This window comes from Triticum urartu, chromosome 6A (genome assembly GCF_056163025.1).
Source record: "Triticum urartu cultivar PI428250 chromosome 6A, HENAU_Tu73, whole genome shotgun sequence".
NCBI lineage: Eukaryota > Viridiplantae > Streptophyta > Magnoliopsida > Poales > Poaceae > Triticum > Triticum urartu.
The window spans coordinates 128,267,029-128,291,909 of NC_141878.1; the positions used below are offsets into that span (position 1 = coordinate 128,267,029).

Genomic DNA, 24,881 nt, shown 5'->3' on the forward strand with positions numbered 1-24,881 from the left:
ATACGGGCGGGGTCTCGAACGCCTACTCACGCATACGTACGACGAGGGCTCGTTTACATGGCTGGGTCAGAACGGAGAAACAGTGTCGTCATCGTGTTCATCGGGAGGCAACGGAATGCGTTGTGTTCATGGGGAGGCAACGGAATTCGTCGTGTTCATCGGGAGGGATTGGATGGAACAGGCAATGCAAACGAGGCCTGGCATACCGCAGAACGGAGGAAACGGCCTTGTGTTCGACCGGCCATGTTCAAAACGGGATCCTGTTCATTGGGAGGGGTGTGGCGTACCGCAAAACGGAGGAAACGGACCTCCTATGGTCGAAACAGGGGTCATGTTGATCGGGAGGGGTGTGGCGTACCACAAAACGGAGGAAACAGACCTCCTACGGTCGAAACGGGGGTCCTGTTGATTGGGAGGGGTGTGGCGTACCACAAAACGGAGGAAACGGACTTGTGTTGGAGCGCTACGGTCGAAATGGGGGTCCTGTTCATCGGGAGGGGTGTGGCGTACCGCAAAACAGGACTCCATGGGATACTGTTCATCTCCACTGTCGACCTCCTCCAGCCTCCACCGGCTCCTGTTCATCCAGCCTCCACGGGCTCCTGTTCATCCAGCCTCCACCGCGCGCTACTCCACCGGCTACTATTCAACCACCTCTCCACTGTCTACTGTTCATCCAGCCCTCCACACCACGGGGTCCTATTCAACCACCCCTCCACGGGCACCCCTCCACCGTCTACTGTTCATCTAGCCCTCCACACCACGGGGTCCTGTTCAACCACCCCTCCACCGTCTACTGTTCATCCATCCCTCCACACCACGGGGGTCCTGTTCATCCACCCCTCCACGGGCATCCCTCCACCGTCTACTGTTCATCCAGCCCTCCACCACACCACGGGGTCTTGTTCATCCAGAGGCAACGCCACCGCTCACTGTTCATCCAACCCCCCCCCCCCCCCCGCAACGCTCACTGTTCATCCCATCAATCAGCTTCAGTTAGAAGCAGTAGCAAAGGAATCACTCAATTGGGTTCAGTTAACAGCCATCGATCGATCACTCGGGTTCAGTAACGCGTAGCCTTCAGTGCAATCGCTCGGGTTCAGTTAGAGCCCAACGCCTCGCTCGGGTTCAGTTAGAGCCAACGCCTCGCACACACGCGCGTACGTGTACGAGAGAAACGCGCATCTCTCGGCCCCCGACCTCCCACCGTAACCGGGAACTCCCCGGAATTTTCCTCCCCCTCGCTTCTACCACGGTTTTTTCCATCATGGACGGCCCAAAGAATGTCATGCAGCTGCGTCTCCGGCCCGCCCAGGACGAAAAGCCCATTTTCTATCATGATTTTTTTTCATAGAAGTAGGAGCCCACCACATCTATGATGATACCGGGTTTTGTCACAATTATCGTCATAGAAGTGTCATATGTATGACAGAAAAAAATTTCGTTCAGCCCAAAATGTCACAGATGTGTCTTTTTTTTGTAGTGTAACGCATTGGCGGACTTGAAGGAGCAGGACTGTGCTGAGGTGGTGGCTGATGACTTGGAGGAGCGGGAGTCTGCTGACACGGTGGCGGACTTCGAGGAGGAGTCGGCCGACGCGGTGTCGATGGACTTGGAAGGATGATGCAATCCTTTCTCCATAGGATGATACGATGTATGGCCTCTCCTAGTGTGTGCCCCTTGTCACCTCCAGGAATGTCAAGCTCTAGCCCCGAATATTGGTCTACCACTTCATCAACCATGACACGAGCATAGCCAGCTAGAATCGGGTTGCAATGGAAGGTTGCTTCAGGGGGATTTGTATAAGCAACGGCGTCCACCACCTTCATGGATATGTTCTTAATTTTCAAGTGTAGCTCACAATTAGTGCTCTCCATGATGTCATCCATAGGGTATCTATCCAACAGTGCCTCGCCTGGGGCGGAACCCATGCTGCTTCTCGGCATGGATGGGATGGTGCTATCCAATGCTGGATCATCCGCTAGCTGCTACCACTGCTAAGACCCCCTTTCTTGGCTAAGTGAGTCAATCTGCTGCTGTTGCCGCTGGAATTGGAGTGCCAACTCTGCGTGCTTTGATTCTAGGCCTTTAAGGCGTTCTGCTTCCTCTGCTCCTCCAGCTTCCTCTTCTTCTCCTCCTCCATCTTCCTTCTCACACAGCTTCTGTAGTCGGCATTCCAGTCCGCAAAGCCCTCATACCACAAAACAACGCCTTTGCCTCGTGTTCTTCCCGGGTGTTCAGGATTTCCCAGGGCACGCGTAAGCTCGTCGTTCTCTCTATTGGGCGTGAACACCCCCGTTCGAGCCTCCTCTATTGCAACAAGTAAAGCGTCGTCGGCTCCTTTAAGACTTTCCTTCTTCAAAACCTTGCCTATCTTAGGGTCCAACACCCCCCATGCGCATAGAACCAAGTCCTGCACCTTTCTGGCCAGCTCGATGTAATTGGAGTGACCCCTGCATCCACCATCTGTTGCTCAGACTTATCCCACTTAGGCATTGCCACCGCGTAGCCACCTGGCACCAGCATATGGAAATGCTCCTTTTTTGCGGAATTGATCTTGTTTATTCTCGACCGTTCCTTAGATAATTATGATTCCTTGAATTTCATGAAAGCAGCCCAGTGATCTCTTTGCTTCTCCGGTGTTCCTGTGAATTCCGGAGTCTTCTTTCCTCCTTTGACGTAGTTGGCCCATATAGTTTTCTTGTGGGTGTTGAATGCAATTGCCATCTTCCTAAGAGCTGCATCCTTGACTTTCTGCACATCTGCATCTGTGAAATGATCTGGTAGGGTGAAATGTTCCATGAGAGATTCCCAAAGCAGACCTTTTGCTCTGTCGTCGACAAAAGTAAGACCAGGATGTTGCTTTGCTGGATTTTTCCATTCTTGCATGGAGATCGGGATTTGGTCCTTCACAAGAACTCCGCACTGACGAACTGATGGCATCGATGTTGTACTTTAGGCCCTCCTTCAACTTTTTGGTCGGACCTCGCACTGTCCTGCTGCCTGTAGAAGATTTGCTCGATCCGGAGGGCTAAAAGAAGAAAGATCGATTCGTCAATATATCTTCAAATCATTTAAAACATGTGATGATCACCAGATGCCTGCTTATGTAAATATACCTCACCGGTCTCTGTTATTTCAAGATCAACATTTTCTTCGTCATCATAATCATAGTTCTGGACTTCATCAATTTGGTCGTCACGATCGAATATCATATCACCCTCCCCAGTATTGTTCAGATATTGGGAGTCGTCATCTTCTTCATTCTGATCATCTGGCCGGTGAGGGGAGCGTATGATCTTGAACAAGTCCTCTTCTCCTTCTCTTCCGGTATTGTCCGCCATAGCTTTTATTTAACTAATCGAGAAGAAATATAAAACAATTTAGTATTCAAATTACAATGCATGCATGCAATCAATAAGGAAATACTGAATCATAGTACATAATATGCATCATCGAATATAATCTCGAATACATCGTCTCGAATATTATCGAATAATATATATAATCTTGAATACATTGTCTCAAATAATATATATAATCTCAAATACATCGTCTTGAATATTATATATCGAATACATCACTAGCTAGCTAGCTAATAAAGATTGAATACTACAGAATAATCTAGTTCACTCGCGGTTCCTGAGGCACGGGCGGTGGACACCCAAAGAGAAGGAACCATCACAGGATCATAGCTCGGGTGAGATCCCCAAAGAACCTACCAGGTATTGGAGAACCTGACGTCCATAGCAGCCATGTAGCGACAGACGTGCTCGTCCTCCTCCCTGACACGGTGACTTACCACCTCCGGCGGGGCCGGCTCCCTCCGCACCAAAAGTGGCCCACGCGAACGCCACCAAAGGAGCTCATGTTTGATGATGGAACCCGGGGTCAGGTTCCTCACCAAGCGGCACGCCCCTGAAGGTAGCACCTCCCAGTGCCAGCCCGGCGAAGGCCAGTCCCGGATATGGGTCCACTGAAGCAGGACGTCGTCGCGAACGGGTCGACGGCGAGGATGCGGGTCGGGCATCATTCACGTATAAAAAACTAAAAATATAACATTTCTAATTAACATTTATATATCTAATTAACATTTATATATCAAAATTCATCTAACATTTCTATAACTAAAAGTATAAAAACTAAAAAACACGCATCTAACATTTATATATCTAATTCGTCTAACATTTATATATATATATAGAGAGAGAGTAACACTATTCTGATCCCAGGATCAGAATAACTATTCGGATCACGAATCGGGCCTATAAGGTGTTGGAGATATACCCTAGAGGCAATCATGTATGATGATATTTCCTATGTGTTTATGAATAAAGATAGTCCTTGGACATTATCAATGATGTGTATCGGCAAGTACGTGACTTGTTTGTGGGACTATGCATTGTATGATGACTGTCCTAAAAGGTCCCTAGTCAAAAGGGTTGTGTGGACGCGCAGCCAACTAGACTAGCATATGACACGGTCGATGGCTTGGTCTCACTAGCCATGGAGCATTGGATGCTAACCGGATAATATGGACTTGGAAGGATCTGGTCGGATTCGACGTAGTCGGATCCGAGTCGAGATAAGGTCCAAGTCGAATAGACCCAACTATGAGACGCAGCGATATGTCATCTGTGAGTCTCTAGTACAACATATGTTCTATGTCCTAAGGCCTGAGCTGATGCATGTACTCGGGATGGTGACAGACTTGCTTTGGGCCGACCGAACGCTACTCCGTGACTGGGTAGTTACAATGGTAGGTTTCAGGCTTGTCCAGACCCATGCTGCGAGACATGGTCGAGCAAGATGAGATTTGCCCCTTCGACTAGGAGAGATATACTCTGGGCCCCTCGTGTGATCCGACCAGGATAAGCATGGCCATGCGACAAGGATTATGAGATAATCCGGATAGTGGTCGGCATCACTAGAACGAGAAAGAGGTCGGGCTACCACAAGGATGACAGACTCACCTTGAGCTCGACAACATTTATCGTGTGGCAAAAGGAATGGAAGTGTGATGTACAGGTTCGCTAACCAGCTTAATAGTCTGCTTGGTGTTCGGCATGCCTTGCTAGAGGCCGCTACCAACTATGCAGTTCGGAGGTGATCCGAACTGCGACCAAGCCGACTTGAACATAAGGGGTCACGCGCTTAAGGGAAGGAACCTACGAGGTCGGATCCGAGGACACTAGTCGGATGTGTTCCGAACTATATTCGGATTATGGCCGAGTAGACTTATGGGCTTTAGGGTCAGTGCGGGGCCCAAGTGTTGAGCCCGCGACGGACGCCTATATATAGTGGAGGTGCCGCACACTCATGCGGTTGATCGCTTCGGTGCTGTCACTAGGGTTTGCATGTGTTGCGAATAGACACCTCCACTCGCCTCCGATTGTGTAATCGGAACCTAGCAGTCCACCGCACGACGTTCCTCATGCACGCACGGATACCGTTAGAGGTGGTGCACTTGCGCCGCTCCGGCAAACCTGTATGTGGGAACCAACCACCGGTAGAATGAGGGAGATCGGACGAGGAGGAGACGATCCACACGGACGCGCTGCCCCAACTCTTCTTCCGCTGCACGGCACTGCGCGTCTAGTGGTAACGAACTGTGATCCATCTCCCATAGCATGTTCTTGGTTGTTCTGCGCGTAGGAAATTTTAATTTGCAGTCGATGCACCCTACCGTAGATCCCAACATAAGGGGCCGCGGAGATGTTCCTAGATCTGAAAAAGCCAGCCAACCTGAACTTCCCGTCAAAGAAAAAATTCCCTCGATGCCCACCTTATCCACTCCCCCGCGTCTTCCCACAATCCTCCTCGACCAACCTCCCGTCGCCACCTCCCTGGCTCCGGCGCGCCTCCCGCCGCTAGCCCCACAGCTCCTGCGCACCTCTCGCCGCTAGCCCCACGGCCCCGGCGTGCTTCCTGCTACCTCTTGAGCATTGCGTTGGTTTTTCCCTGAAGAGGAAGGGATGATGCAGAAGAGTAGCGTAAGTATTTCCCTCAGTTTTGAGAACCAAGGTATCAATCCAGTAGGAGGCTACACGCGAGTCCCTCGTACCTGGACAAAACAAATAAATCCTCACAACCAATGCGATAAGGGGTTGTCAATCCCTACACGGCCACTTACGAGAGTGAGATCTGATAGATATGATAAGATAATATTTTTGGTATTTTTATGATAAAGATGCAAAGTAAAATAAAATTAAAATAAATAGCAAAGTATTGGAAGATTAATATGATGAAGATAGACCCGGAGGCCATAGGTTTCACTAGTGGTTTCTCTCCAGAGCATAAGTATTCTACGGTGGGTGAACGAATTACTGTTGAGCAATTGATAGAACTGAGCATAGTTATGAGAATATCTAGGCATGATCATGTATATAGGCATCACGTCCGAGACAAGTAGACCGACTCATGTCTGCATCTACTACTATTACTCCACTCATCGACCGCTATCCAGCATGCATCTAGAGTATTAAGTTAATGAAAACAGAGTAACGCCTTAAGCAAGATGACATGATGTAGAGGGATAAACTCATGCAATACGATGAAAACCCCATCTTGTTATCCTCGATGGAAACAATACAATACGTGCCTTGCTGCCCCTACTATCACTGGGAAAGGACACCGCAAGATTGAACCCAAAGCTAAGCACTTCTCCCATTGCAAGAAAGATCAATCTAGTAGGCCAAACCAAACTGATAATTCGAAGAGACTTGCAAAGATAACCAATCATACATAAAAGAATTCAAAGAAGATTCAAATATTGTTCATAGATAGACATGATCATAAACCCACAATTCATCGGTCTCAACAAACACACCACAAAAAGAAGATTACATTGAATAGTTCTCCACAAGAGAGGGGGAGAACATTGTATTGAGATCCAAAAAGAGAGAAGAAGCCATCTAGCTAATAACTATGGACCCGTAGGTCTGAGGTGAACTACTCACACTTCATCGGAGGGGCTATGGTGATGATGTAGAAGCCCTCTGTGATGGATACCCCCTCCGGCGGAGCTCCGGAACAGGCCCCAAGATGGGATCTCGTGGATACAGAAAGTTGCGGCAATGGAATTAGGGTTTTGGCTCTGTATCTGATCATTTGGGGGTACATAGGTATATATAGGAGGAAGGAGTACGTCGGTGGAGCAACAGTGGGCCCACGAGGGTGGAGGGCGTGCCTGGGGGGGGGGGTAGGCGCGCCCCCTACCTCATGGCCTCCTCCCTTGTTTCTTGACGTGGGGTCCAAGTCCCCTGGATCATGTTCGGTGAGAAAATCATGCTCCCGAAGGTTTCATTCCGTTTGGACTCCGTTTGATATTCCTTTTCTTCGAAACCCTGAAATAGGCAAAAAAACAGCAATTCTGAGCTGGGCCTCTGGTTAATAGGTTAGTCCCAAAAATAATATGAAAGTGGATAATAAAGCCCAATAATGTCCAAAATAGTAGATAATATAGCATGGAGCAATCAAAAATTATAGATACATTGGACACGTATCACTTCCCGCCGCTGCGCCTTCATCCGCCGCCCCCCGACGCGCCTCCCGCCGCAGCCCTTCTAGCCCCGACGACTATGCCGACCACCTCCACCTTCTTCCACCGATGTATCGGCCACCGCTACCTTCTTCCACCACGGCGCCGGTCACCCCCTCCTTCTTCCACCACGGAGCCGGCCTCCCCCTCCTTCCACCATGCCGCCAGGCCCTCTGCCCTTGAGCTTCGCCGTGGGAAACTTCCCACGCCCCGCTGCCGATGGCCTCTAGCACCGCCACCTAGCTGGCGACACCGCCGCCGCCCCGCCCCCAACCGACAACGTGTCACACCACCTGCTAGAGCATCTCGAGGTCGCCGAATCTGACAAAGATCCTTCACCACCCTCCACTCTCTGAGACTCCGATGACCACTGGCCCACGCGCGGAGGGTGTTATGCTGCAATTGGAGGAGACGTCAAACTTCAGATGGAGGAGGCCACGACCTGCAGCCGGCCTCACGCAACCGCCATGGATCGAGCAGCCACCATCCCCAGCGGGTCCCCACGGCCACCCCACAGCCATCCCCTCGGGTCTGCACTACCTCCGCCGACCCCCGCCACTCACCACCCGACGCGTCGCCACCCAGACGGATCCATGCCGCTCCTCCCCCTCCTGGTTGATACCACCGCCAGCGCCTCCTCGGCACCCAGCATGGCGTGGCCATCGTTCCCAGCTCGATCATTGTCTATGTTTGATATTTTTGCAATACCAAAGTTCAGAGTGACTTCTTGTATAGTTTGCATGGAAGGTGCTCTTCTAAATATCTCTGAGCAAATTTTTTATTCCTAAACAAAAAAATTACTTGTGTTCCTAATAGTTGTTACTCTGAACGTGCATGGTTAACTGATGTGAAACTTTTCATTTTGGGAATTCTGATCTTCTGTTTGTTCTTATTTGTTGTCAATTCTTAGTTTTATGTTCTATGCAAACTAGACGGCACTGCGTTCACATATATAAATAGGAGAACTGTACAAAGATACATATAAGTTAAGATTGTCAGATGTTCAAACGTGAAAAAGAAAGGAAGAAAGTCAGAAACAAAACAATAGAAGTTCAACTTGAGAGACCTTGCTCGTCTGAAAACAATACGTAGTTTAGGGTGAGTTCCAGGAGAGCTGCACCCGCACTACCAATGATGCGAAGGAAACTAAGCAAAATGTTCAGAGATCCCACTCCTAAAAGTTCAGAAAAAAGAGGGACAAAGTTCTTTGTTCGGTGATGTGTGGTGAGTGGATAGGGAAAAGGAAATGAAGTTGTGGTAGAGAAAAAGGCCGCCGCTTCTCACGTGGCACTCTGCTTCTGAATTATATAATTATTAATGTAACTTATTAAGAAGAATATTCTTCTATATAGAACAATGCTATGTTGTAAAAAGAAAAAACATGTACGCATTAGTGCATGTTGTTTATTTTGGACTCCAGTACAACCTTGCTCAAATATGGAATTTTTTTCCTCCTTTTATTTTGACATGAAGCTTCTTTGGGTGATGATCTACTACCAGAAAAAAGTAACAGCTATAGTTTTGAAAATGACATGCAAAATGGGGGAAAATGCTAACGTACCAATGAAAACTAATGTGACAAAACCAGGGGGTTAGCGTTCTAGTGTTTTTCAATCACTTTCTTTCTATACTTCACTCGGGAAAAAATATGAGAACTTTGAATATAAAAAAACAGAAGTTCACATAAAGTAAAAAAGTTAAAGCAATTAAAAAACTTAAAAATGTGGTGACTTTTATATTCTTAATTTTTTTATATAAGTCAAATTTTCCTGGTTTCTCAAAATCCGAGAAGTTCAAAGTAAAGTATGAGCGGTTCAATTTTAATTACGAAACTCAAACTTCCTTGTTACTAAAGAATAAAACCAAGAAGTTCAAATTAAAATAACAAAGAAGTTCAAATAACTTAAAAAATGGGTTTTTTCTCATCTCGAAAAAAACCTAGAAGTTCAAATTTAAATAACAAAGAAGTTTGATGTTTATTACAAACAAAAATTTCAAATTTCAAATACATAGTAGTTCAAAAAAGTTTATATAAAATGGATATTCCCCGTTTCTAAAAAACCTAGAAGTTGAAACTGAAATTAAAAATAAATCCAAAATTTTGTTTTTTAAAATAAATAAAAACCTAGAAGTTAAATTTAGAATAACACAACAATTGATTTTCACCATTTGATTTTCACAGTTAGCAAAAAACCCGAGAAGTTCAGATTTGAACAACTAGGAAGTTCGATTTTAAAAACTCAAATTTTCCTTGCTACTAAACAAAATAAAATCAAGAAGTTCAACATAAAATAATGGAGTAGTTTGATGTTTACGAAAAAACTCAAATTATTTATATTTCTATGAAAAATAAAAGTATGAAGTTCAATTTAAAATAATAGTTTTATGCTTATTTAAATTCAAATTCAAATAACAAAGAAGTTCGAAGTATATAAAAACTCAAATTTTTGCTTGTTACTAAGGAATAAAATCGAACACAATTCTTAACTCAAAAAAATAAAATATGTGAAGTTCAAATTTAAATAGCACATAAGTTCAAAGTATATTAAAACCTAGGATTAGAAGCTCGGAAAACAAAAACAAAAAACAATGCCATTTTGGGCATTTTCCCCAATACTAAAAGATCAAAACCAAGAAGTTCAATTTTAAAAAATGGAGCAGTTCAATGTATATATAAAACTCACGTTTTCTCACTACTAATGAATAAAACCAAGAAGTTCAATTTGAAAAAAAAACGTGGCAATTTGATATTTATTTGAAAAATTCGGATTTTCCCGTTACTAAAGAATAAAACTAATAAGTTTAATTCAAAATAGCGAAGAAGTTCGATATTTCTATAAAATCCTCCAATTTTCACATTTCTAAAAATACACAATGAAGTTCAAATAAAAAAGGTAGAGTGGTTCAATGTCTATAAAAACTCTGATATTTTCACGTAACCGATAGAAGTTCAGATTGATAATTGCCAGAAGTTCAGGTACTACACTGTGTGTATTTCTATGAAAAAAAGAATGAAAAAGCAAAGGCTAAAATTTTTGTTGCTAGAAGTTCAAGTGCTCTGCCTGAGAAAGTTTAAAAATTCTTGTGAGAGAGGTTAAGCAAAAATATGTGACAGAAGTTCAAGGTGAAAACAACGGGAATTTCCACTACCACACGGAATGCGTGTCAGATAAGAATATAAGAATAGAAAACCAAAAAGCTTAAAAGGTTTGTTGCAAGAAGTTCACGTGCTCCTCCTGGTGAAGTTCAAGGTCTCTAGTGCGAGACGTCCGACCTTCAATTACATGTAAAAAACAGGCAAAAAACGATATTGTTTTTGCCATTTTAATAACTACTCCCAAACGACAAATAAATTGTAACGCCTGTCTACATGAAAAAGATGCTCCTATTCATAAGCTTTTCAATAGTATATTATATGCTACATTCTGATGAATGGCTTAAAAGTTTTATGTATATCGTTAAAACCGTCGCGGGTATGAAAAACCGATCAACACGAAAAAGTTGCGTGTTTTCAATAGCTTTCCATCGGTATATCATTTGCTCATTTCCGGTAAGTGGTTTGGGAGTTACGGGAAAAAAACAACATGTAAAAAGCAGAGTGAAGTTCAAAACAGAACTGCCACATAAGTTCAACTACTACACTGAATTAATTTCAGATGAAAAACATTTAAAACCGTCGCGAGTATGAAAAAATGATCAACATGGGAAAGTTGCGTGTTTACATCAGCTTTCCATCAGTATATCACTTGCTCAATTCCAGCGAGTGGATGGAGAGCTACAAGCAAAAAATAGCACGTAAAAAACAGAGTGAAGTTCAAGTACACGTGCCGAGAAGTTCAGGTCTTCACGCGGTGCATTTTCGACGAATCTGTTTCGCGATAAAGGCGGAATGAATCATCTCGGCATTTTCGAAATTACTTGACAACAGCTAGAAATTAGAGAAAACTGTCAACATGAAAGAGTTCCGCATTTTCCGTAGCTTTTCAACGGTATATTATTTGCCCCGTTCCGATAAAGTTTGTAGAAATTACGGCGAAAATACGTTTTTCCATTTTCTAAATTGACTTTAAACCATAAAAAATTGGGAGAAACAATATATACCAAAAATTTTCGCATTTGTTCAAGCTTTCCAACACCATATCATTTGCTGCATTCGGACGCATGGTCAAAAAATGAGCTTGAAAATACGAACTTGGTGGTACTTGTACCATTTTCTAAATTACTCTTTAACCATTCAAAATTGGGACATTTACATCTATGCCCCTAATTTGCGCCTACTCTCAGATTTGCCCCTAATTTCAAAGCATGCTCAAATTTGCCCCTCTGCCGTTAGGTGCACTTACAGAAATACCCTTCTGTGCCGTTACCGTCCGGTCAAAGCAGCTCAAAGCCGGTCAAAGGGCTTTGACCATCCTGAAAAAAATAGCAAAAAATTCTAAAAAATCTGAAAATTTGTGGGAACAAAGATACTCAGGTTCGCAAGGTGCGTGCAAAGTTTCGTGTTGTTCGTACATTCCAAGAGCTCGTGTCAGAGGAAAAACAATAAATATGTAAGCCTGTGAATAGTAAATTCAAAAAAAAATAAGAAAATTCAAAAAAATATGAAATTTTTTGGCATCAAAGAGGCTCGGGCCTGCAAGCTGCTTGCAAATTTTTGTTGTGTTTGGACATTGGAGGGGCTTGTGGAGAAAAAACAAAATTTAGCTCGGGAAAAAACTTGGGAAAAAATGACTATTTTGTTTTTTCTTGCTACAGCTCCTCGCATGTCATTTGATCATAAAAACTTGCAAGCACCTTGTGCACCCAAGCCACTTTGATGCTAAAAAATTTCATATTTTTTAATATTTTTTGCTATTTTATTTCAAATTTATTGTTCACAAGCGTGCAGATTAACTGTTTTTCCTCGCCACGAGCTCCTGGAATGTCCAAATAGCATGAAAATTTGCACACACCTTGGGCACATGAGTATCTTCGATCTCACAAAATTTTAGATTTTTTAGATTTTTTTGCTATTTTTTCAGGACGGTCAAAGCTATTTGACCAGACGGTAACGGCGCAAAAGGGCATTTCTATAAAGGCACCTAATGGCGGAGGGGCAAATTTGAGCAGGCTTTCAAATTAGGGGTATATCTGATTAGGTGGTTCGAGTTAGGGACAGAAATGCAAATGGCCCAAAATTATAAAAAACTTTAAACATGAAAAAGTAGTGCATTTTCATAAGCTTTCGAACGCCATATCATATGCCTCAATTGGATTAACCATTTAGAAATGACATCAAAAATATGAACTCGACTGTTCAATTTGCGAAATTTTACGTTTTTCCAAATTAATCTTTAACCATATGTAATTAGAGAAAACTATCAACATGTGGAAGGAGCGGTTTTGCAGCAGCTTTCCAACGCCATATTATTTGCCTCATTCCAATAAACAATTTAGAAATGCTATCGAAAATACGATTCACGTTTTTTGTGTGAAGAAAAAACTATTTTCAAAACTGCTCTTAAACGGCTTACATTTTGACAAAAATTTAAGTTGGGTCATGATACTGGTGTCCATAGCTTTTCAACGGTATATCGCAAACCCCGTTTGGGCAATATTGACGGAAGTTCAACCTAGTTCAGAGGGAAGTTTAACGTACTACTAGCGGGCAGATCAGGTTGTGATTAGAATATTATTCTCATCCCGTGATCAGAATAGTGTTTGTGTGTGTGTGTATAAGTATCAAATTTCTTAACTTTTCATCTAACTAACATTTCTATATCTAAAATTTGTCTAACATTTCTATAACTAAAACTATAAAAAACTAAAAAACAGAAAATTCATCTAACATTTCCTTGCTCTAAAATTCAACTAACATTTGACATTAATCCAATTAATCAATTCATCTAAAATCTTTGACATTTGACATAAATCTAAGTAATTCATTCATTCATCTAAAACCTTTGAATAAAAAACTAAAAAATAGAAAAATAGAAGAAAAAAACTAAAAACTAAAAATATAACATCTAAGTGTGTGTTTGTGTGTGTGTGTGCGGGCTTGGGGGCGGCTGCCATGGCGGGGTTCTCACAGTGGGGCGACGGGCAGGGGCGGCGAGGCGATGGGTCGACGAGTCGACGGGGATGGCGACGGAGACGGGTCGGCGACAAGGGCGGCACGCGAGTCAACGGGGACGGACCGACGACGGGGGCGGAGCGCGAGTCGACGGGGATGGGCCGGCGACGGGGGCGGCGCGCGAGTCGACGGGGCCGGCGCGACGGGGACGAGACGGGGGCGACGGGGATGGGGGCGGCGATGGGGGGTGGCGGCGCTGTCGATCGAAGAAGCAGAGAGGAGACGGACAGAGAAGAAGAAACTGAAATTTTCATAAGTCCTATATATATGAAGGACTGTAACGCCCCGGACACACCCGCCGGTGGTCGTTACTCTTGGCGGGATCTAGACTGGCCCCACAAATCAATACTAGTCTTTTTTGCGCACTTTGTCCTCACTCATGTGCACCCGGGAGCAACTTTCCGGTCGGTCACCCATCTTGACACTACTCCAAGCTGAGCAAGCTTAACTTTGTAGTTCTGTCCGAATGGGCTCCCGGAAAAGAAGGAATTCCTTATTGATATGAGTAGTCTATCATCCCTAATAAGCCAGGCCATCACATACACCCCCACTCAAAGGAACCGACGTCCTCATCGGGCCGCAGGAACGTTTCCTCTTGGCACATACGGCTGTGCTTCCAGTCCAGTACATGTGCCATGTCGTGTGCCACGACGGGTCACAAACGTCATGAACAACATGACCACGCACCTGTCCGCAACCATCTGTGTAACCGCGAGGGTCAGCTCTGATACCAACTTGTAACGCCCCGGACACACCCGCCGGTGGTCGTTACTCTTGGCAGGATCTAGACTGGCCCCACAGATCAATACTAGTCTTTTCTGCGCACTTTGTCCTCACTCATGCGCACCCGGGAGCAACTTCCCGGTCGGTCACCCATCCTGACACTACTCCAAGCTGAGCACGCTTAACTTTGTAGTTCTGTCTGAATGGGCTCCCGGAAAAGAAGGAATTCCTTATTGATATGAGTAGTCTATCATCCCTAATGAGCCAGGCCATCACACGGACCTTTAGTACCAGTTGGAGCCACCAACCGGTACTGAAGGTCAAATTTGGCCAGGCCAAGCAGCGGGAAGCGACCCCTTTAGTACCGGGTCGTGGCTCCAACCGGTACTAAAGACCCCCCCCTTTAGTACCGGTTGGAGCCACGACCCGGTACTAAAGGAGGTGAGCTGGCCCAGGTGCGGTGTGGCAAGTTTAGTCCCACCTCGCCAGCCGAGGGCGTCCACACTGGTTTATAAGCCCCAGTGTGGTAGCTCTCTCGAGCTCCTCTCTATACCAGGCTTCTGGGCCTAACTTTGTCGTGCTGCCCTGTGGGCCTGCTGGGCATTACGGGCATCCATATTGTTTTTTATGTAGTTTTTTCTTTTCTTCTTTGAAATTTGTGTGAATCACTAGTTTGTGAATAACTTAACTTGAAAAATAGATTTTTCAGTGATTCTTTTTTCTTATGTTTAATATTAGTGTGTTTTATCATTATATTCAATTTGGTAATACTTAGGTTATTTAAAAAATGAAATGCCTTTGTAACAGATGAGTTTTCATCTGAAACACTGATACTTTGAAAGAGACCGTCCATTTTGTACACGAAGTGCATCTAGTTTTTGCCGTAACCCTCTCAAATTTTTTGCACATGCCATGTGGGTGAAATGATGATACCATGCCAACTTTCAACCTTTTCAGAGTTCATTTGTACTGCTTTTCAATTTCAGGGTCATTTAGCTAAAAAATCAGTAAATGCATGAAAAATAGCAAACGAAGTCAGAAAGGGTTGAAAATTTAGGACGTGGCTTTGAATGGTACATACTGAACGCGCAAAAATTATGGAGTTGAAATAAGTTTAAAAAATGAAATGCCTTTGTAACAGATGAGTTTTCGTCCGAAACCCTAATACTTCGAAAGAGATTGTCCATTTTGTACACGAAGTGCATCCAGTTTTTGCCGTAACCCTCTGTACTTTTTTGCACATGCTATGTGGGTGAAATGATGATGCCATGCCAACTTTCAACCTTTTAAGAGTTCATTTGTAGTGCTTTTCAATTTCAGGGTCATTTAGCTCAAAAAAATCAGTAAATGCATGAAAAATAGCAAATGATGTCAGAAAGGTACACGTTTGTCCGAAGCACAAAAGTACACGTTTCAAGTGCCAAAACACATAAGCACCCTAACTATTACAAAGATATACAAGTCCGGAAACTCGCTACAGAAGAAAGTGATGACAGTGAAGCCGATCACATCCCAAAGTGGGATCTTTGTGTGTGAAACTTTTTCTTCGTGTGTGTCCCTTTGCGCCGTAACCATGGACAATCTTCATAATTTAACTGGATGCTCAGGTCAATATTCACTGTGAAGGGAGCAATTTCACCAAACTTTTCATAATCTTCTGACATGTCTGTCTTGTCATCCACTCCCACGATGTTTCTTTTCCCTGAAAGAACTATGTGGCGCTTTGGCTCATCGTATGATGTATTCGCATCCTTATCTTTTCTTTTTCTCGGCTTGGTAGGCATGTCATTCACATAGAAAACCTACGCCACATCATTGGCTAGGACGAATGGTTCGTCTGCGTACCGCAGGTCTTCCGTTACCCCGCCTCGTGTCATATTGACCCATTTGCATCGAAACAAAGGGACCTTCAAACCACGTCCATAGTTAAGTTCCCATATGTCCTCTATGTAACCATAATATGTGTCATTTCTCGTCTTGGTTGCTCCATCAAAGCGGACACCACTATTTTGGTTGGTGCTCTTCTTATCTTGGGCGATCGTGTAAAATGTATTCCCATTTATCTCGTACCCTTTGAAAGTCATTATATTCGAAGATGGTAACTGGGATAGCGGCGTCATGCATGGCACATGTCTGCAACCAACCAGCGAAAGTCCCCGTTCATTCACGTGTAATCCAGTCGTCAGACTGCTCCAGGTGTTTGGAGCGTAGAAAATTCTTGTGTTCCTCCATATACTGAGCCACCAAGGTGGAATTCTGTAGAACTGTGTAGTGTGCTTGGGCAAGAGAATGCACGTCCATACATATTATTTGATCCGCTCCTAGCACTACTAGAAATCCCCATATTTCCGACGGGGAAACCTAATAGCCGACGGCCGTCGGCCATTATAGTAATAACCGACGGTGGTGGTGTTCGACGGTTATTGTGAACTCACAAGTATGACCACTAATAACCGACGGTGTACCGAATTTACTAACAGGGAAAGCCCAACGCTCGGTTATCTAATTTAATATCCGATGGTTCATTGTAATATCCAACGGTTTTTGTTGTACCCTCGGAGATTACATGTAATACCCGACGGTGAAATTTAATAGCCGAAGGTGAAACTAAAACTCTTGGCCATGAGTGGAAATGACCGACGGTCCATATGGCACTCTCGGTTATTAGATTAAATACCCAACGGGGGGTAGCAATAACCGACGGTTGACTTCCACCCTCGGTGATATGTTTCAATAGAGGGTGGCTATAAACATGTGGAACGACCGATGATTATATTCCAGATAATTTCTGTATAAGTAAATTTCCTAAAATTAGGTTCTACCAATGCTATTGTAACTGCATTATATATTATTTTTCACTAATAGGATGGTTAAAGTAGGTCCAAAACAATAAAATATGATGGTTTAAAAAAATGACATGTTTGAAAAATATGTCCACTTACACAAGGTATCACCAGCAAAGACAATGTTGACTGTCGAGAAGAGGTCGTCGTCCCCGGCCCAATTCCATCTTTGATGGTGTGGCCGGTCAGATTAAGGAGGTTCTTAGCATAGGCCTGTATATATAGGTTGAGGTTGGGTCCTCACCATGTGGGCGCATGGCGTCTTGCCTAAGTGAAGTGTGTTGCCGAGGCGTCTGAGCAGTGTCTGGTTGCTCATGTCGCTTGCGGTCCAGGTGGTACTAGTTGCTGGCCATCTTCTATGGAGCACATCGCTGGAAGCTCCTTCAATAAGTTAGATTGGTTCCTCCTCAGGAGATTTTCCATGCCCCTTCCAATACAAGGTCGCTCCGGCGGCAACAAAAATTAGGGGAAAATATGAAGTTCTACACCAGGGATAGAGTTCATCCATGGTGGCTGCTTTGAAGCGGCCCAACATCTGCTACGGTGATCGGCTATGGTCCACCTCCACCACATCACAACAACCGCTAGCCCAAGGATGGCCTGTTTTCTTCCTCCCGACCAAGGAGGTAAAAGGAAGGTAGCACTGCTTCTCCACAGAGTCTGCGCATGGAGTCATAGAGGTCTTGATGTCCCAGTGGTGTCGTCCTCGACTACTGTGAGGCTATGGTTGTATAGGATCGAGTTTTCTATTTAGGGTCCTCTTTTTTTGCAGGAATTCTATAGTCCTCTTTGTAGGAAGGAGGGACCAGCTTGCTATTTTCTTATTTTTATTTCTGGGTTCCTTCTGTAATTTACTAAAAAAATTGCATGAGAAACTTCCAATCTATTCATCTTCAATTATGGCAGTATAAAGAACCTCGAAGGTAATAAAAATTACAACCAAGTCCATGGACCATCCAGCGACGAGTAGAAGCACTGGAGAGAGTCGGGCAAACCTTGTTGTGGTAACCCGTTGGGAAGTCGTTGCGCTAAGGCCCAATAGGACTAGTGCACCAGATCAGCAATCATCGCCAACGATGAAACTCGTAGATCTAAAGGATCAAACATGTAAACACCCACATAAAGACGAACAATGACCGGATCAAAGCAAATCAACCGAAGACCCGCACCGACCGAATCTCACAAGATCGGACGGAGACACACCTCTACACGCTCTCTGATAACGCTAGACAAACACTTGGGACAGGATAGAACGTGGGAGACATCCTACTCAAGGACCCTAGCCTCCACGTTTTTATTAAATATAGGTGTGTCGTCAAGTACTAATTAGTATCCTGAATTATAACAAGGATGAGTTTTGTATTTCAAAATTAAGCAAAGATCCCATCTATGCGTATTATTCTTTTTTAGGGAACTATGCATATTATTCTTTACATACGATCATTGTCTGGCACTTTTTTTGGAGGATTTGTCTGGGACATTTCTTCATGTAGGTTCCTTGTACACGAATAATTGGTACGTCTCAAAAAAAGTTTATTGGGTCAAGAATGGACACAAACGTGGCTTCAGTACACGAAGTCAGCCCAGGTCAGGCTAGACGACCGAGCAAAATCCTAACTACTCCCTCGCAGATTCTCCACCTCTCCCGATTGTGTAGTCCATACCCCCCATCTCTCCTAAGCCGGCGCCTGCACGTTTTCCTCTCCCATCCGTCCCTCTCTCACCTCCCCTGCCTCTCTCCAACGATCTCTCGACTGTCGCCGCAGCGCCGGCGCGCGCCTACCATAGATCCGGTGGCCTTGAGCAGTTGAGCTCCACCATCACCAACAGGGGCGGCAATGACGGAGGGCTGACGGGATCTGGTGGCCTGAGCATAATGGTATCCATCAGTAGAGCTCGGCCACCAGATCCGGTGTAGGCTCATCTCAGGCCGACAGCCACGCAGATTCGGTTGGTCCCTCTCTTAGAACTCTGGCTGGTTCTTCTCCTCATTTCTTTCTCATTTTCTGTATCTTTGTTCAGGTTGTACGAACTGCTCGCAGCTCACACGGTAGCTGACCTCGAGCTTGACTAGTGAGCGGAGTTGGACTGCGCGCAGAGTCGGCACCCCTGCATCGACGACTTGGACGACCATCGTTGTTGAGCTCCTGCAGACTCCATCTTCCTCTGTGTTGAGCTAGACAATGTCGACTGCACGCCTGCTAACAGTGGCCTCATCGACGGCGCCATCATGGTAACTGGTAAGAAACTCTTTGATGTGCATAGTTGGCCTACTTTCTCTCGTAGCTGTTTGGGTGAATGCCACTTGTTGATTTTTGTCCTCTGAATTCGAAAAATACAAGAACATGTGTCATTTTGTTTGCTCACGTTTGGCATTGAGCCTGTATTCTTTGTGCTTAGATTTGTAATGAGCATTCAGTTGTACTAACGTTTGAAAGGTGCTACTGCATAAGCATTTCTGATGTCTGCTAGCCACTGTCAAATTATTATATGTATCCTGAAACTGTTTCTCAACATGACATTATCTATTGTCAAATAAGGGGGCAAATCCTTGACCTGCAGATGCATGAGTTGAAGTCTACTTTATATACTAACGTCAAATATTTCGTATAACATAGTTAAGCAGTACCTCAATTGTAAGAACTGTACATTGAACGTCCATACTGTAAGAACTATACTCTGAACGTCCATACTGTAGTAAGGGAACTTGTGCTTTTGTGCCATTTTTCTTGTGGGGTATCTGGCATCTCTGTTCCCTGCATTCTGTATTCCTCCTAGGGAGCACATTTCTTTCATTTGCTCCTAATTGTCATCTATTTGTTCATGTGACATCTTGCTCCCATATATTCAATTACTTTGCACCCTAGATATCAACAATTTTACATCCAAATTTGACCATTGTTGCTGGAATGTGTTGACCCTAAAAGCAAGTAGTAGCCCTTTTTTTACATGATATGAAATAATGCACACATCTAGAATTAAAATTCATTCATTATATTGTACTGCAACCAACTTCTATAAAAATCCTTTTTATAGTTGAGCTTATCAACTTATTCCATAAAACAACTTCTGAAAAAACTTGAATGTTTTGGAGGTTTGCACTAAGTGGTTATTACTTTTTTTTCGTGTTTGATCAAAAGCTCAACGCAGTTATGATTGGATCTTGTTTACACTCTTAAAAAGAAGGAAATACAGTGCCGAATTTTCACCAAAATTATATAGGAGTTTATGTGAGGTTTTGATGAAGCAAATATGTCTATTTGTGCTATATATTTTTGGCAGGCAATATCCAAGTAATAGCACTTAAGATAGATATTTTATATTTATATCTAGTAGTTGAGCAATTTCATTGTTCCTAGTTGCAAATTCGTATAAATGTGTTACCAGATTATCAGCTCATGGAGGCAAATGACCTGACATCAATTCCTATATCATCAATATATTAAATTTATTTGTTTATTTCCTAAGTTGTTCCTTTTGGAACTATATCATCGCATATAGTTTGAAAGATGTTAATGGTTACCTTTGAGATAAAACTAGGATTATTTCTGAAGTGAGATAAACGCATGCACATTTTCTCTGACATGAATTTCACACTGTTGTGCACTTCTGTTGAATTCAGTGCTTGTATGAAAGTATGATGAGTTTAGAAACTCACATATCAATTCACTTCTCTACTGTATGAGCTCGTTTTTAATGCATGTACATATGATTTTTTAGTGCATGTTTTGTCATAGCTTATTAATCATATTAATATACACCTGTGCATGCTGATCTCTTCAGCTTTCAATATTTTGTTGTCATGTTTGTGTTGTTCCCTCATGCAGATCACAAAGTATGGTGAAATTCTAGGAAGTTGATGTCTTTTGAAGAAGCGTATTTCGGAAGCTTAGTCTGAAGACTTCACAATCTTATTTTGTTTCTCCAGATAATATATACTATGTAACTAGAAACTAGCTATATCCTCATTTACTTGTTCCATTGTCGCAGAATTTCAATGTATTAATGCATTTTTCCAATTTCTTTGTGTTATCTGTTGAATTTTAAATAATTATCTCAATTCTATAGGATCTTGAAACAAGTCTTGGAGGAGTGTGAACTAAAAAAGTGATATCACAGAAATTAGCATTAGGTGGTAAACTTGAGTTATGTTATGTACTGCACGGAAAACTAGCTAGTATGTTTGCGCTATGTAGTGTACAGTACACTTTCGGGTACATAATACATTGACGAGGACTTTAGACCATTGAAGAATTAATAAACTGATGATGTTGGAGCCCCTCTTGACCAATAGAATCTTTGAAGGTGCATATGCACAGTTGGCAAACATAATAACTGATGGCTTAGTTTTCCTCTCGGTTATAACAATTGTCGACGGGCCAAATATACCGTCAACGATTACAACTGCCAAAGGTGAAATATACCGTCAACTATTACAACCACCGAAGGGAAACAATAACTGCTAGAAAAATAAATATTCGAAGGGGAACCGTCGTCTATGAGCATCGTCTAGCTGGCTGGTGTGCCACATATGTCCGGCGGCACACCGTCGGTTTATTACCGTTGGCAAATATTTTAGCGGACGGTACCGTCGGTTAATACTATAATGGCCGACGGGAGATGGCCGACGGTTCATCGTGGGTTATCATATTATTTGAGGGTGAACTAAAATATCCGACGGTAATTTCACCGTCGGAAATAAGGGGATTTCTAGTAGTGTAGCATGCCTTTTCCACCCAGTATGCACTTATGTTGCGATTCAGGAACACCAATCGGCTTAAGGTCAGGAATAAAGTCAATACAAAACTCAATGACCTCCTCATTTTCATGGCCCTTGGAGATGCTTCCTTCTAGCCTAGCACGATTATGAACATATTTATTTAAGACTCCCAAGAACCTCTCAAAGGGGAACATGTTGTGTAGAAATACAGGACCCAGAACGTTAATCTCTTCGCATAGGTGAACTAGGACGTGTGTCATAATGTTGAAGAAGGATGGTGGGAACACCAACTCAAAACTGACAAGACATTACATCAAATCATTCTCTAACCTTGGCATGATTTCTGGATCAATTACCTTCTGAGAGATTGCATTGAGGAATGCACATAGCTTCACAATGGCTAATCGAACATTTTTCGGTAGAATCCCCCTCAATGCAACTGGAAGCAGTTGCGTCAAAATCATGTGGCAGTCATGAGACTTTAGGTTCTGGAACTTTTTCTCTACCATATTTATTATTCCCTTTATATTCGATGAGAAGCCAGACGATACCTTCATACTGAGCAGGCATTCAAAGAAGATTTCCTTCTCTTCTTTGGTAAGAGCGTAGCTGGCATGACCTTGATGTATACCGTCTTTTCCGCGCATACATTGCTGGTCCTCCCGTGCCTCTAGTGTATCTTTTGTCTTCCCATACACACTCAAGAAGCCAAGAAGGGTCACGCAAAGATTCTTCGTCATGTGCATCACGTTGATTGCAGAGCGGACCTCTAGGTCTTTCCAATAGGGCAGGTCCCAAAATATAGATTTCTTCTTCCACATGGGTGCGTGTCCGTCAGCGTCATTTGGAACAAGTTGTCTGCCATGACCCTTTCCAAAGATTACCTTCAAATCCTTGACCATATCATGTACATCAGCACCAGTACGGTGGCAAGGCTTCGTTCGGTGATCCTCCTCACCTTTGAAATACTTGCCTTTCTTTCTTACGGGATGCCTTCTCAGAAGAAATCGACGATGTCCTAGATACACATTCTTCTTACAATTATTCAAATATATACTGTCGATATCATCCAAACAGTGCGTGCATGCGCGGTATCCCTTGTTTGTCTGTCCTGAAAGGTTACTAAGAGTAGGCCAATCATTGATGGTCACGAACAACAACGCCTTTAGGTCAAATTCTTCCTATCTGTGCTCATCCCACGCACGTACACCTTTTCCATTCCACAGTTGTAAGAGTTCTTCAACTAATGGCCTTACGTACACATCAATGTCGTTGCCGGGTTGCTTAGGGCCTTGGATCAGCACTGGCATCATAATGAACTTTCGCTTCATGCACAACCAAGGAGGAAGGTTATACATGCATAGAGTCACAGGCCAGGTGCTATGGTTGGTGCTCTGCTCCCCAAAAGGATTAATGTCAACTGCACTTAGACCAAACCGTACGTTCCTTGCGTCACCTGCAAAGTCCTCCCTATACTTTCTCTCAATTTTTCTCCACTGCGACCCGTCAGTGGGTACCCTCAACTTCCCATTTTTCTTATGGTCTTCTCTGTGCCATCGCATTGCCTTGGCATGCTGTTTGTTTTGGAACAAACGTTTCAACCGTGGTATTATAGGAGCATACCACATCACCTTGGCAGGAATCTTCTTCCTGGGGCGCTCGCCCTCGACATCACCAGGGTCATCATGGCTGATCTTATAGCGCAATGCACCGCATACCAGGCACGCGTTCAAATCCTCTTACTCACAACGGTAGAGGATGCAGCCATTAGGGCATGCATGTATCTTCTGCACCTCTAACTCTAGAGGGCAGACAACCTTCTTTGCTTAGTATGTACTCTCGGGCAATTCGTTGTCCTTTGGAAGCATCATCTTTAACATTACCAGCAACTTTCCAAATCCCTTGTCAGATACACCATTCTTTGCCCAGCTTTTTCTTGTCAGCTTCGCAACTCGGGTACAACAATTTCTTGTGATCCTCTAACATGCGCTGCAACTTCTTATCCTTTTCACTTGCGCAGTTTCTCTTTGCATTGGCAATGGCTCGACCTAGATCATCAGCGGGCTCATCTGATGCCTCTTCTTCAGCTTCTTCCCGCAATGCTGGCTCAACTTCTTCCTGCATTGCCGGCTCAGCTTCTTCCCCCATTGTTGTACTATCGTATTCAGGGAACCCATGGCCAGGATAGTTGTTATTGTCCTCTTCTTCTTCATTGGCTTCCATCATAACCCCTCTTTCTCCGTGCTTGGTCCAAACATTATAGTGGGGCATGAAACCGGACTCAAACAGGTGGACGTGAATGGTTTTTAACTTAGAGTAATTCTGACCATTCTTACAGCCAGCACATGGACAAGGCATAAAACTATCCGCCCGCTTGTTTGCCTCAGCCGCAAGTAGAAAAGTATGCACGCCATTAACGAACTAGGGAGAGCATCGGTCATCGTACATCCATTGCCGGCTAATCTTCATTACACAACACCGAAAAGACCAAATTAATACAAGTTCATACAACACTTATTCTCATAAAACAAACATACAAATAACTCTCTAGATAAAGCATTTAAATGCAAAAACAAATGCGATCAATATCACAACTAAGGTAACAATTGATCCAACAGCATAATGATACCAAGCCTCATTATCAATGGCATATTTTCTAATCTTTCTAACCTTCAAGCGCATTTTATCCATCTTGATCTTGTGATCATCGACGACATCGGCAACATGCAACTCCAATTACATCTTATCCCCCTCAATTATTTTCATTTTTTCTTTCAAATACTCATTTTCTCTTTCAACTAAATTTAACCTCCCGATAATAGGGTCGGTTGGAATTTCCGATTCACATACCTCCTAGATAAAAATATCTATGTCAACTTGACGGGCATAATTTGTCATAAACATGAAATGCAACAAATACTAATAAAAGAGAATATACCACAT

The 24,881-nt window shown here is 43.6% G+C and overlaps 1 long non-coding RNA gene across 1 annotated transcript; it reads left to right on the forward strand.

Annotated features, from left to right (window-relative positions):
• The first annotated feature begins 18,842 nt into the window (after positions 1 to 18,842).
• Positions 18,843 to 21,309, forward strand: LOC125514358 (uncharacterized). Its single transcript, XR_007286358.2, has 3 exons — positions 18,843 to 19,168; positions 19,241 to 19,458; positions 21,046 to 21,309. It is a non-coding gene; the product is annotated as an uncharacterized LOC125514358 (long non-coding RNA).
• Positions 21,310 to 24,881: the final 3,572 nt, after the last annotated feature.